The 13,804-nt window shown below is 48.4% G+C and overlaps 1 pseudogene across 1 annotated transcript; it reads left to right on the top strand.

Moving 5' to 3' along the window:
- Positions 1-4,480: 4,480 nt before the first annotated feature.
- LOC309833859 (mpv17-like protein 2) lies at positions 4,481-5,115 on the top strand (annotated as a pseudogene). The gene has a single exon. The product of its transcript is annotated as a mpv17-like protein 2 (transcript).
- The last annotated feature ends 8,689 nt before the right edge of the window (positions 5,116-13,804 follow it).

Genomic DNA, 13,804 nt, shown 5'->3' with positions numbered 1-13,804 from the left:
CTTCAAGGACACAGGACAGCATCGGGTCTGGGAGCACAGGCTTGAAGGCCAGGCCTGCTGGACTTGAACCTGCCTCTGCATTTACTGGCTGGAGAAATCTTTATGGAGTTACATAAGCTTGCTGTGCCTCAGTTTCCTCAGGTAGGATGGGGTGAGTAGCGATGGCACCTGCCTCATGGAGTTGCTATGAGGATTTAAAGAGGAGTTCATATAATCTATATGGCTTAAAACAATGCCTGTCACAGAGTCAGCGCTGGCTGTTAGCATCGTCCCATTTTACAGATGAGGAAGCCAACAGAGGAGGAAAGTCACTTGCCCAAGATCTCAGCAACGAGACGGTAGAGTTAGAATGTGAATCCAAGAGCTACCTGACCCTAAAGTACTTTTAGTAACTAAGCCTCAGGACCTTTGCCTTCGTGAGTCTCAGTTTCCCCATCTGTAAGTTGAAGGGGCTGGAGTGCGTGGTGCCTGGGGTCCAAGTGCTAATACTCGCAGCCTCTATGATTCTCAGTGGAGATTTCAGACTCGGAGCAGCTTCAAAACCCATGCGCTCCTTTTGTACATTCAAACCAGGATCTTGGCCACAGCGCCTGGATGACGTACCAGATTTCTGGCAGGCAGTGGCTGGCAGGTTGGCCTGAAGTGAGGTGGGCTGGATTCAGCAGGTGAAGCTTTGGAGGAGGTGCTTCTGGGGGACCCCCAGTGTTGGAATGCAACGGGACAGAAAAGTTGGGCTCCAACTGGTACTTGCTACCACAAGTCACAGGCAGAAGGTTCAGGAACACCATTGGCTTCTGCAGGAGCCAGCTGACAGTATCCCCTTCAGAGCTGGAGCTGCCTGTGCAAACCCTGCTGGCTACAGAGGCCCTGGGATGGGGTGAAAGCCTTGAGCTGAGAGGGGTGGAAACCAGATTCTAATAGGGGGGCACCTACCATATGCCTGATGCTTTCCATACTCTGTTCCATTTTTATCCCTCACATCCCGCTGCAGATGGAAAGTTGTCCATTCCCAAATCCAACCACCCCGTAACTTCCTCTCTTCACCTAACTCAGGCCCCCCCCCCCCAACCCCACCCCATCCCATCTCTCATCCAGTGTTTCAACAGCCTCTGCACTGGGAGCCTGTTATGTTCCCACAGATCACAGTAGACAGAGGACATCTCCCTGAGACCCAAGTCAAATTATGTCCCCTTATTCCTCCACTGATCCTTTAATGACCTCTCCTCCCCCTTCTCCACTGGCCTACAGAGACCTGGATGATCTATTTCCTTAGGTCCTTCTGCAGCCATTGACCTCCTTGCTGCTCTGGGAGTACATCAAACTCATCCCCACCGCAAGGCTTTGTCACTGGGGAGCTCAGGGTTTCACCTGCATGGCTCTGTTGTTGAGTCTTTCTGGTCTTAGCCTAAAGGTCACCGCCTCGTAGAGGCCTTTTCTGAACTCCTGTCTAAAGGAGTCCCCCCCACCACCCAAGTCCCTGTGCTTTAGTGCATCTCTCCATTTCCTTTCCAGGCTCTGTTCTATGCACACAGGACACAGCAGTGAGCAGGACCTGTCTTTGTCCTTGGACCCTTGTGGGCTCTATTGAAGGTGGAAGGATGGGAATCGATATTAGTTGAAGACTCCCCCCACCCCACACATAAATATGCACATGCAATTGATGGTGCCACACAGGAAGCACATGGGTTGCCATGGAAACACGTAAGGGGGCTGACCTATTGTAGGGGTTTGGGAGGGCTTCTGTGTTCATATCTAAGAATGACAACACGTATATAAAGGATGGGACTTCCGTTTCTTCCAAGATGGAGTAGCCCCAGGCCTCCCAGGTCTTCCCACTTACAACTAATAACCCTGGACATAACACAACAACAAGCATGGGAAGACTCTGAAAGATGGAAAGAAGAAGGTAGCCTGCCTTGGGAATCTCAGAGGAATGACGAGGTGGTTTCCTTATTGCCTCCCATGTATCCCGACAGAGTGCTGCAGAAGCCTCCAACCCAGAACCACAAATAGACACAGACTAAAAAAGCTCCAAGAAAAAGCTGCCACTCTAGCCAATTACTGGGGAAAGGGTGGCTAATAGCAGAAAAACTTCTTGTCAAAATCTGCCTTTACTCCAGTCAAAAAGCAACAGAAGAACTCTCTTCCCCCACCCCTCTGCATTTTCAGTGGGACAGAGCAGGAAGCTGAAGTCCCCCCTGCCCCACCCCCTTTGCAAGGAAGCGTAGATGCCCTGATTCCCCTGCCAGAGTAGTGTCAGATGGGTCTAGTCATGAGCTAAGCATCTGCTCCCACCTGGCAGCAATGAGACTTATGGTGATAGAAGGTGCAGCTATTCACACTCAATGCCCCCATCCATCATCCAGCTGGTATCAGTGGGACCCAGAGAAAAGAGTCTCCCCACCTGGCAACAATGAGGCAGAATGAGGGGGTGGTGGCAGGGCTAGTTGACACTCTGCTTCTCTTCTTCCCCTCCCTTGGTGTCAGCAGGACCCAATGGGAAGCTCAGCTCCTGCCTCCACCCTGCAGCAACAAAGCGGCATGAGTCAGCCCTCAGCTTTCCCATTCCTGGTGTCAGTAGGGCACTGGGAAGCTGAGCTTAATATCTGCATTCAGCAGCAACAAGAGGGTAGAGTGGGTGTCCAATTTCCAGGCATGCTGGGGGGAGCTGAGCATATACACCCATCTGGCCTCTTGCTATAACAGCTGCCAAAACAAACAAATGACCCCCCTCCACAAAACCCAAAAAGCCGCACACACACAGACCAAAAGAAATAAAAGATTAAATAGAATCCAGAGTCTTATAATATACAAAATGTCCAGGATACAAAAACAAAACAAAACAAAACAAAAAACAACTCATCATACCAGGAACCAGGAAAGTCACAACTTGAATGAGAAAGATAATCAACAGATGTCAACACTGAGATGAGTCAAATGTTGGAGTAATCTGACAAGGATTTAAAGCAGCCATCACAAAAATGATTCAATAAACAATTATGAATTCTCTGGAAACAAATGAAAAACATCTCAGCAAAGAAATCTAAGTTATAAAAAAGAACCAAATGGAAATTATAGTACTAAAATATACAATAACAAAAATAAAAAACTCAGTGAATGGCTTGACAGTAGAGTGAAGATGATAGAAGATAGAATCAGTGAACTTGAGGATGGATCAACAGACTTACCCAGTCTGAGCAACAGAGAGAAAATAGACTGAAACAAACAAACAAACAAACAGAGTTTCAGAGACCAGAGGGACAATAGCAAAAGAACTAACAATGATATCATTAGACTCTCAGAAGGAGAGGAGAGAGAGTGGGACTAAAAATGTATTTGAAGAAATAATGGCTAAAACCTCCCCAATTTAATGAAATACATACACCTACAGATTCAAGAAGCTGAGCAAATTCCAAATAGGATAAACTCAGAGAAACTGATGCCAAGTCATTATAATTAAATGTTCAAAAACTAAAGACAATGAAAAAGTCTTGAAAGCATCCAGAATGAAACTACTTGTTACTTATAAGTTACATTAGTTTGAATGACAGTGGATATCTCTTTTGAAACTGTGGAGGCTCAGGTTAAGTGGTACAACAGTTTTTCAGGTACAGAGAGAAAAGAACTGTCAACCATGAATTCTATATCTGATGAAAATATCCTTCAAGAATTAGGGGAAAGTAAAGACATTTTCAGATGAAGAAAAGCTAAGAGAATTTATTGCTAGAAAATGTATCCTTAGAGAATGGATGAAAAGAAATTGTCTAAACAGAAAGAAAATGGTAGCAGAAGGAGGCTTGGAAATTCAAAAAGGAATGAAGACTGTCAGAGTGGATAGGGGTAAATAGAATATGCAATCTTTTCTCTCATGAGTTTTCTTACATATTTTGTGGTAGAGGCAAAATTTAAAAACCATCTACTGTGGTATTCAGTATCTCTAAGGGGAGTGTTTAAGTCTATGATACTTAAAAAGTGTGAAGGGTAAAGGGATCTCAATGGAAGTAAGGTGTTAACACTTAACTCTTAGTGGTAAAACATCAATACCAGTAGAGTACAATAAGTTATGTACATATCTCATAATACTTAGAGCAAACACCAATAAAACTATGATAGACTCAAAACACTAAATAAATCAACATGGAATCCTAAAAATATGTTCAGGTAATGCACAGGAAGGTAGAAAGATAAAGAGGAATAGGAAACAAAGAAACCAAACAGAAAATAAAAAATAACATCATAGCCCTAAGCCCTAACATAGCACTAATTAAATGTAAATGGGCTAAATACACTAATTAAAAGGCAGAGATTGGCAGAGTAGACCAAAAACAAAATAAAATAAACAATTACCCCAAGAACACATGATCCAACAATATGCTATGTACAAGTAACTCACTTCAAATACAACAACGTAGATGGGGTGAAATTATAAGAATGCAAAAAGATACACCATGAAAATATGAAAAAGAAGTAGGGGCAGGTGATGGTATATGGTGGTTGGAACTGGCTGTGTGGCCTGTAGGCTGCAGGGCAGCCCTTGTTCCAAGGCCATGCACTATTCATCACCAATAATCTGGGCTGTGGCACTCTCATGGAGGCTGGGGACAATACATACCAGTCCTGGGAGATTTGTGCCTGGCCTTGACAGAAGTTTGACCCAAGGTGCTCATCAAGCACGTTTGTGGTGGCCTACAGCATGGGCCCCTTCATACAATGCTGATACCTTTGCCTGGACTACCTGCTCCCTGTGTCCAACTGCTGTGGCCTCCTAAACATCGTCAGGAAGGTCCTTGTCAACCAGTTGATGGTTTTCCCTGTGCTGGGTCTCTGGTACTTCTTGGAGGGCTGGATGCTGGCTGAGAGCTGCCAGGAGCTGTGGGACAAGTTCTGGGAATTCTTCAAGGCTGACTGGTATGTGAGGCCAGCTGAGCAGCTGGTGAATTTCTATTCATGGCTCCTACCTACCCCCAGTTCTGAGTCACCTACACCAACAGCCTGATACTGGGCTGGGACAGGTACCTCTCCTACCTGAAGTACCAGATCCTAGGCCTTGTGATGCTCCCAGGCTTTGTGGTCCTGTATACCATGCAGACTGAACTGCCTCACCCCCCAACATGATGTCAGACAGGGCAAGGCTAACCCCCTCAGCTGACTATCCTCCTGGGAGGGAAGGGGAATGGGCTCCCATGGCAGGCCAGGCCAGGGTCCTGGGCTGAATCCTAGCCTCACCCAACTTCTGAGCATCTAGCTGGGCTGCCCCTTCGAAACCCTCTGCCTGGCCTCAGTTTCCTTACCTGGAACAAAACCATGAAGATGGACAGGCATCACCCAGCCCTTCTCACCAGGAGCCTCAGTGACTGGTGACTGAGATGTCACATCCTCAGCACTGGGTCCCAGCCAGTCAGCCAATTCCAACCCCCAAGTCTTCAACACTGCTGTGGGCAGGGCTCTGGTCTGAGCAGCTGCACTGAGCTCCCTCAAGCCCTGGGACTAGGGTAGGGACAACATCCATCCTCCAAAAGCAGTGTCCAGCCTGGAGTTGGTTCCCAGAATCTGGAACCTTAGGCAGGGTTTCATCTTTCTCTGGTCATGGACTATAGAGATTCCATTAAATTCTCTTGGTAATTAAAAAAAAAAACCCAGGAGTGGTCATATTAATATCAGATAATGTAGAATTCAGAGCAAAGAAAATTACTAGACAGAGAGGAAAGAGGGACATTACATAATGTTAAAAGAATCAACTCACCAAGAAGACATAACAATCCTAAACATATATGCACCAAATAATAGAGCCTCAAGATACATGAAGCAAAAACTGATAAAGTTGAAAGGAGAAACGGACAAATCCACCATTATAGCTGGTGACTTCAAAACCACAGTTTCAGCAATTGATACAACTAATATACAGAAAATCAGCAAAAATCTAGAGCAGAGCAAACAATCAAGAGGATCTAATTGACATATACAGAATGCTCCATCCAAAACACACATTAATTTTCAAATGCCCATGGACCATTCTCCAAGATAGACTATATTCTGTGTCGTAAATAACAATAACCAAAATAAAAAAGTCAATGTATGTGTTCAATAGCTGAATGGAGGAGACAAAAGAGTCAGTCAGCTTGGAGACAGGGCAGTAGAAATTACCCAAACTGAATAACAAAGAAAAAATATACTTGGAGGAAAAAAACCCAGAGCCTCAAGGACCTATGGAACTATAACTAAAGATCTATCATTTGCATCATTAGAATCCCAGAGGAGAAGAGAAGTGTGGGTGGTGATCTGAAAAAGTAGTCCAAGAAATAATGGCTGAAAAATTCCAAAATTTGGCAAAAGACATAAACCTAGACATTCAAGAAGCTGAACGAATCTCAAATAAGAAAAACCAAAGAAATCCACACCAAGACACATTATAGTCAAACTTCTAAAAATTAAACAAAATATCTTGAAAGAGGAGAGAGAGAACTGATACCTTATCAATAGGGATAAATATTAGAACGACAGTTTAGTTTTCTTCAGGAACTGCAGAAGCTAGGAAGAAGTGGCAAATATATTTAAGTGCTGAAATAAAAGAACTGTCAACCTAGAATCCTATATTCAGTGAAAACATCCTTCATAAATGAAGAGGAAGCCATGACATTCTCAAATGAAGGGAGACTAAGATAATTTGTTGCCAGCAGTCCTACCCTAAAAGAATGGTTAAAAAATTCTCTAAATGGAAAGGAAACAATAAAAGAAGGAATCTTGGAATACCAAGAAGAAGAAAGAACACAGTAAGCAAAAATATGGGTAAATACAATAGACTTTTCCTCTTAAGTTTTCTAAATTGTTTTTGATGGTTGAAACAAGAATTATAACCCTATTTGAAATGGTTCAAAATGTATATAGAAGAAATAGTTAAGACATTTATGTTTTAAATGGGGGAGGGTAAAGGGAGGTAAGTTTTCTATATTTACTCAAACTGGTAAAATCATGCCACCAGGAGACTGTAATAAGTGATGTAGATATAATGTAACACCTAGAACAAATACTAAAGAAGCTATAAAAAGAGATATACTAAAAACACCATAGATAAATCAAAACTGAAGTCTAAAAATTGTTCAGGTAATGCACAGGAAAGCAGGAGACATAAACAAGGAATATTGGTCTGTAGTTTTCTTTTTGTGTTTTATCTTTGTTTTTGCTATCAGGGTAGCGAAATGGCTGGTTGAAAGTAACACAAGTTTCTTCAACTGAAAAAGTGAAGGAATAACAGGACCTACTTCAGAGGGATGACTGTGGAGCTTAAGGTAATGCATGTAAAACAAATGCATTGGTGCTCAGCACATGTAGTATATAATTCAACTCCAATAAATGATCACTCTAATTTTTCCTTAATAACGCAGTCTTACTTCCCAGTTCAAGATCACCCCGGACTACAGTCTGAATCTACCCATTTTTTGTAGTTTTAAAATTTATGTTCCCAAATTGATCTGAAACAGCTATACATTTGATGCAATATATACACATAGATAGAAATTAGGATGATGGGGGAAACGAAATCCTATTAGTTAAATAAATTATGTCATCAGGTCTCCATTCCTGGCTGAGTCTCTGTCATGGAGGCCTCACATTCCTGCAGGCCCTTTCTTCTAGGTGGTCCCACAGCTGGGACCATGCTTATACCCTGCTGTCTCCAAGTCCACAGAAAGTCCCAGAATTCAGCCTCATTGGCTCAGGTTGGGTCACGTGCTCAATTCTGAACCAATAACTGTGGCCAGGCAGATACAGGACTCTGGTTGGCCAGGTTGATATGAGGGTGGAGTGATTTCTGCAGGACCCCCAAGGACTTAGAGGGCTGCCCAGAGGTTTCTCAAGGAAGATTAGGAAGCTGATATCAAAGGCAAGGCCTGGATGCTGCATGGGCAGAATCATGTTCAGAGTCAGAGTTGAGCCTTATATTTCTTTTCTCGGGCTGCCATAACAAAGTGGCCTGGGTGGCTTAAACATCAGAAATTCATTGTCTCACAGTTCCAAGAGGCTAGAAGTCCCAGATCAAGGTGTTGGCAAGGTTGTTTCCTTCAAGGGCTGTGAGGAAGCATCTGTTCCTCGCCTCTCTCCTCGCTTGTGGTGGGTTGCTGGCAATCTTTGGCATTCCTTGGTGTGAAGAAACATCAACCTGGTCTCTACCTTCATCTTCACACGTCCTTCTCCCTGCGTGCATGTCTGTGTCTAAATTTCTTGTTTTTATTAGGGCCTTAGTGATATTGAATTAGGGCCCACCCTAATGACCGCATTTTAACTTGTTACCTGTGTAAATACCCTATCTCCAAATGAGGTCACATTCTGAGTTACTTGGGGTTAGGACTTCAACATATGAATTCTTGGAGGACAATTCAACATGTGAATTTTTTTTTTTTAGCTGTGTCCTGCGACATGTGGGATCTTAGTTCTCTGACCAGGGATCGAACCCGCACCCCCTGAGGTGGACACGAGGAGTCTTAACCACTGGACCACCAGGGAATTCCCACAACACATGAATTTTTTCAACCCACAACAGGTATGGGGGCTGCCATGCAAGATTCTCTTTCCTGGGCCAGTGCACCCGTGCTCTAGTGGAGGTGAGTATTAACCTCAGCTGAAGGGAGCTGACTTCCAGCTCACCCTGAAAAAGCTGAGGTTAAATTCTCCCCAGTTGGTGACCTCCAATTAATGACCAGTGGACACAGGTACAAAAGGCCCAGCTCATTGCTGGAGGGGCACCACGCTCCAGGGCTCCCTGTGGGCTCAGGCTGGGGCCAGACCCGAGCTGAGCCCTCAGCCTTGCCTGGCTCCTCTCCTTCCTCCCCTGTTTCCCTCGCCCCCCTCCTGAGAGCCCCCTCCACAAGCCACTTGCCCACAGGTCCCCATCCTACTCTGCTTCTAGGAACCCAGCCTACACTGGATCCCTGACGGGCACAGCCTCACCTACACGGCCACCCTCCTGAGGAACACATTCTTCCCTGAGAGGGGATGAGTGTAAAAGGACCATCTTGTCAGACTCGGAGAAAGAGAGGGGCTGGCATCTTGAGGTCTTTTTAACCCAAACTCCTGCTGCGAACTCATCCCAATTCTCCCCACGTCTGCTCCAGGGCCTCATTCCATCCACCCTCTCCATGTAATTCCCACGTTCTCTCCGATCCAGGTTTGATCAACAGAAGGTTATAAACAAGTCCCAGAAAAAAGGAAAATCAGCATCTCCTCAGGGCAGCCACTGTCTAATTGGCAAATTGTTCTCTAGTCAATATTTTTGTTTTCTTGATTTTTATATAGATAAAGAATTAAGCTAATTAATATACACTTCTTTCCTTCTTCAAGTCTTGGGAACAACTTTGCCCCAAAGTGAATTGGTTATCAGATTTCAATAAAGGGTCTACCTTTGCAATTACAGTTCATTAGTAGATTTACAAGGGAGGGAAGATGGTTAACTCCCACTCAGAGGATGGCTTTGAATTTCAGTTGCGTGGGTATATCCTGGCTCAAAGGTCTGTGAAAAATGGGATGAAAATTCCAACACCTCATCTGTCCCAGTTGCAAATATAATTATGTGGGAGAAGACAGACATGGGGAGGGGACTTCTGTGCTAGGAGGAGGTGCCTCCCCCCTCTTCAGAGCTGCCTCATGGTTGGGAGGCTGGGTCACTGGAGCCTGACTGGCATCAGGTATGCTGGCCTGGCCCGACTGGCATCAGGTATGCAGGCCTGGGGAAGGGCTGCTCTGCTCATGCGGCTGCAATCTCTGGGGATTTGGGTCCGGGCAGCCTTGGTCCTCTACTGAGCTACCATTTCTTGGGTACCTACTGTATGCCGGAAGCTTTCCATGGGTTTTCTAACTTGACAGTGATCATTTGACAGGCCCATTTTACAGACGGGTGTGTGCAGGGCACTGGGCTACGAGTGAGGAGCAGGGAGGATTTTGAAGGTGTTCAGTGGAGACTCAGAGATGTGCAGGATTTGCTCAAGGCACTTGAGCTGGAAATGGAATTGGAAGCCGGGCCCATGACCTCCAAATTTCCTGCTATTTTCCCTCCCTCTTTGCCTCCATCTAGCAGATCTTCAAGTGGGTGGGGGCCCTGGAACCTGCCGTCCAAGGAGACCCTGCTTCTGTCCAGGCCTGGGTGGGAGACCGGCTCTGGCCTCTGGCACACGAGATGCTGGATGAGTCCCTCCCCTTCTCTGAGGCATCCCGTCCCTCTGTGAGGGGGGAATTGGTGCTTCCTGTGTCCTCGGCTGTTTCTACTGCGGGCTTGCTGAGATGCTGCTGTGGAACGTGCCTTGGCCCGTGCTCAGCACACAGTAGGCATGTTTTCACTGTGACCGTCCCCGAAACTCCAGTGCCAGCATCAGCCCTTTCTAGCTGCCCCACTGGGAGAACATGACTGCAGATAAATTCATGCCCAGTTTGACCTCAACCCTGCTTCCCAGAAGGGTCCAACTCTGCCCTGTACCCACACCCAGCACCCAGCTGGGACTTGAACTCAGGCCTGTCTGCCCCACGTGGCCCCTGATGCTTCTCTTTCCCAGTGGAAAACCTTCCTTTTCCAACAAACTCTTTGGGGCCGTTGAATTGGGGTCCCCGCCCCCGCTGGTGCTACATCTGGACTTCCTTCAGTTCGACCACATCCCCTCTCATGGGCCCAGAGCAGACACCCCATCTCAGCACACTTTTCCCATCCCTGTAGCCCCAACTCCAGCCTGGAAGCTCTTCTGCCCATTCCCCACCCCACCATGTTTGCTGCAGCTGCTTGGGGATGTGGCTGCCTTTCTGGAAGGTTCTGCTCCCTTTTCTTGCTGTCAGATTTTCCTTTGTAGTTTCCTGTCTTCATTTCTGGCAGGACCCTTTGCACAGGAACAGAAGGCACCTCCAGGCTTCTCTCCCTGCGGTGGTGCAGAGCGGGGAATTCTGATCTCGGTGCCTGGGGCTTCCTTTGGGAGGAAGGAGGGGTGTGATGAGCGTCCCGCACGCGCATCTTATTCTAAAGGGCCGCTAAGGCCATCACGGCCTTTTGGTCCCTTCCCCCAGGGTCCTCCCTCCTGGGTCTTGTGGTCAGTGGGCCCCATCCAGCTGCCATGGTGTTTCCCTTTCCAAGACCCAGCCTGGGGCGGCAGATGAGGGTGGGGCCTCCCCAGGAGAAAGAAACGGCCGCTGCCCTGGGCCAGGCTGGGCTGGGAGCGGCCAGGCCACGTCCACTGCCCAGATGCCACCTTCTCCCCCTCCTCCCGGCCTCTCCAGCAGCAGCCCCGGGGTCTCCCAGGGAGTGGGGGTGTGAGAGGTGACTGCGGGTGCTGCATGGACAAACATTAGTATTTTATATCTTACCAGTCATGTATTTATTTTAATGGGTATCAGAAAAAATACTCACACGTAATTAATGCATTAAACCCTTGATTTCATGGACGTTATTGCTCAGGGTGAGGCAACTTGAAAAAGGGAGGTCATTTCAAGTCAATTTAAAGGGACTGATTGAATCAAAATCAATATCGGGCAGGTGGAGGGTGGAGGCGGCGAATGCACGGGAGGGTCAGAGAAGCTACTGGAGCTCGGGAGGCACTGAGGGGGCCCATGAGCCTGAGCGAGATCCCTGGGGTCCAGCCTGGCTCTGCCGGTGGTGGGACGGGGGACCTTGGGCAGCTCACTGCACTCGTGAGCCTCAGTTTCCTCCTCTGTAACGTGGGATGAGCAGTAGCAAGGGCTCGCGGGTCAGTGGCGGGGGTCGAAGCAGGTGAAGCGGGTGGAGGGCTGGCCCGGAGATGCGGCAGCAACGGATGGTGGTATTAGTATTAGTATTGGTGTCACCGTGAGCATAGGAGCTTATTCTGGGTGAGGTGACCCGGTGGCTTTCAGCCAGGAAGAGAGCTGTCACCCAATCTTCAGCACAACCCCAGGGGCGCAGCCCCAGGGGCGCCCTCCTCGCATTCACAGCTCTGGGCCAGGCCGCCCGGGTAGTTCGGCCGCCCGCCGGGGAAGTGATGGAGCCACTGGGAGCCACCATGTCTTTGATCGTAGACTGAGCTCAAGAGACCCACCTCACAGGGGTGTGGCTGCGAGGAGCAGCGAAAAAGGCAGGTGGAGTTCCCGGAACAGCATGGCTTCATCCTGTGTGACATTTTGTCTTCTCGTCGGGTGAGGATCTGCTGGTCACGCAAGGATAGTTTGGTGCAATCTGGGGGGTTCTGAACCAGCTCTGAGTGTTAGGTGTGTTGTCCTTGACACGCTCATGTAGCCACCATCCATCATCCACCCAGCCTCTATTCATCCTCCATCCATCCATCCATTTATCATCCCCCTATCCAGCCATTCCCATCCATCTATCCATCCAACCATCCAGTCATCTGTCCACCACACTCATCCGTCATCCATCTATCCATCCATCCAGTAAATGGTGGTGGGGGCAGCAGAGCTAGGCCAGGGAGTTGGGATGTGATCCTGAGCATGGCATTGCTATGCAGGGTGTGAGCAGGGGAGGGACCCAAGCAGATTTGAGTCTGAAGGTCCCTCTGGCCTCTGTGTGGTTATGGACAGGGCTGAGGGTGGGAAGAAGCCAGTCACGTGGTGGTGGCTGCAGGCTGGAGGTGGCTACTGGCTGAACCAGCATGGAGGTCAGAGTGGCCTCAACAAGAGCAGTGTCACAGGGGCCGCATGGGGTCTGTGGTGGGCACAGGAGTGTGGCAGGGAGACAACCAGTGTGGACGACTGGTTCAGGAATTTAGGTTGTGAGGGGAAAGAGAGGGACACAGCTGGCAGGGACATGGGGTTCAGGTTTGTTTGCTGTTTGTTATAAGGAGAGAGAGACTTGAATATAACCAAATATGAATCAGGTGTGAGGGAAGGAGCCGATAGAGCTAGAGAGATATAAATAGATAGACAGACAGACAGACAGATAGACAAAGAAATTGAAGCTGCCCCTCCCTCTTCCCCTGGACAGATTGAGGAGGCGGGTGGGAGGGGCCTGACAGCAGGTCTGAGCCCAGGCAGAGGGAGGGGACCATCTCCATCTCCAGGAGAAGGAGGAGGAGGGCGGCGTGGGTGCCGGGGGCTTTGTATGTTTGGTGTCAGGAAATCTAGGGAGTTTCTGTTTTGAGGCTTGGGGTTTCTCTGGGCAGAGGAGTGAGCGCACCTGCTGAGAAGGACAGGGGAGGGGAAGGGGCTGGAACTGTCCCCTTGGTGATGAGGCCGTTGTGGGGGGCGGTGGGCGGGTGGGAACTGGGGGAGGCGCGGACTCCAGGAGTCCCTTGGACCTCGTGGGGCTGTGTGAGCTGTGCGTTTGTGGGTTTGGTCACGCGCTGGGCTCTGGGTTGAACTGACCCTGAACCACTGCTCAGCCCATCCGCCCTGCTATTTGCACCCGAGTCATCCAACCTGTGGTCCCTGTGTGCCAGGAAACCCTCTGTGAGAGGAAGGCCCTAAAGTACTGGGCCCAGGAGACGCACCAGCCTCCCAGCTGGTCCCCTCACTCCTGTCCTGCTGCTGGAAGGTGCTTTCTAATATGTGAATTTTCCTGCCACGCCCCAGCTCAAGAACCTTCAGTGGCTCCTGACTGCCTGGGGGCTCAAGTTCAACCTTCTTGGCCTGGAATTCAAGGCTTCTCTGAGTCTGGCCCTGCCTCCTTTCAGGCTGTGTCTTCTCCCTGCTCCCCCATGACACACCCACCGGGTGCTGGACCTGGGATCCAGCCGCAGTGAGCTCTTCCTCACATAAGCCAGGCTCTTCTGTTCCTCCTTTCCTCTACGCGTGCCATGCCTCTGCCCAGAATGCCCTTCCTCCTCTGCTGAGGCTGGTGGTGACTTCG

The sequence above is a fragment of the Grampus griseus genome (genome assembly GCF_964374135.1).
Source record: "Grampus griseus genome assembly, chromosome: 1".
NCBI classification, from domain to species: Eukaryota; Metazoa; Chordata; class Mammalia; order Artiodactyla; family Delphinidae; genus Grampus; species Grampus griseus.
The sequence above is the reverse complement of the archived record's forward strand: the minus strand, read 5'-3'. Positions and strand labels throughout refer to the sequence as shown.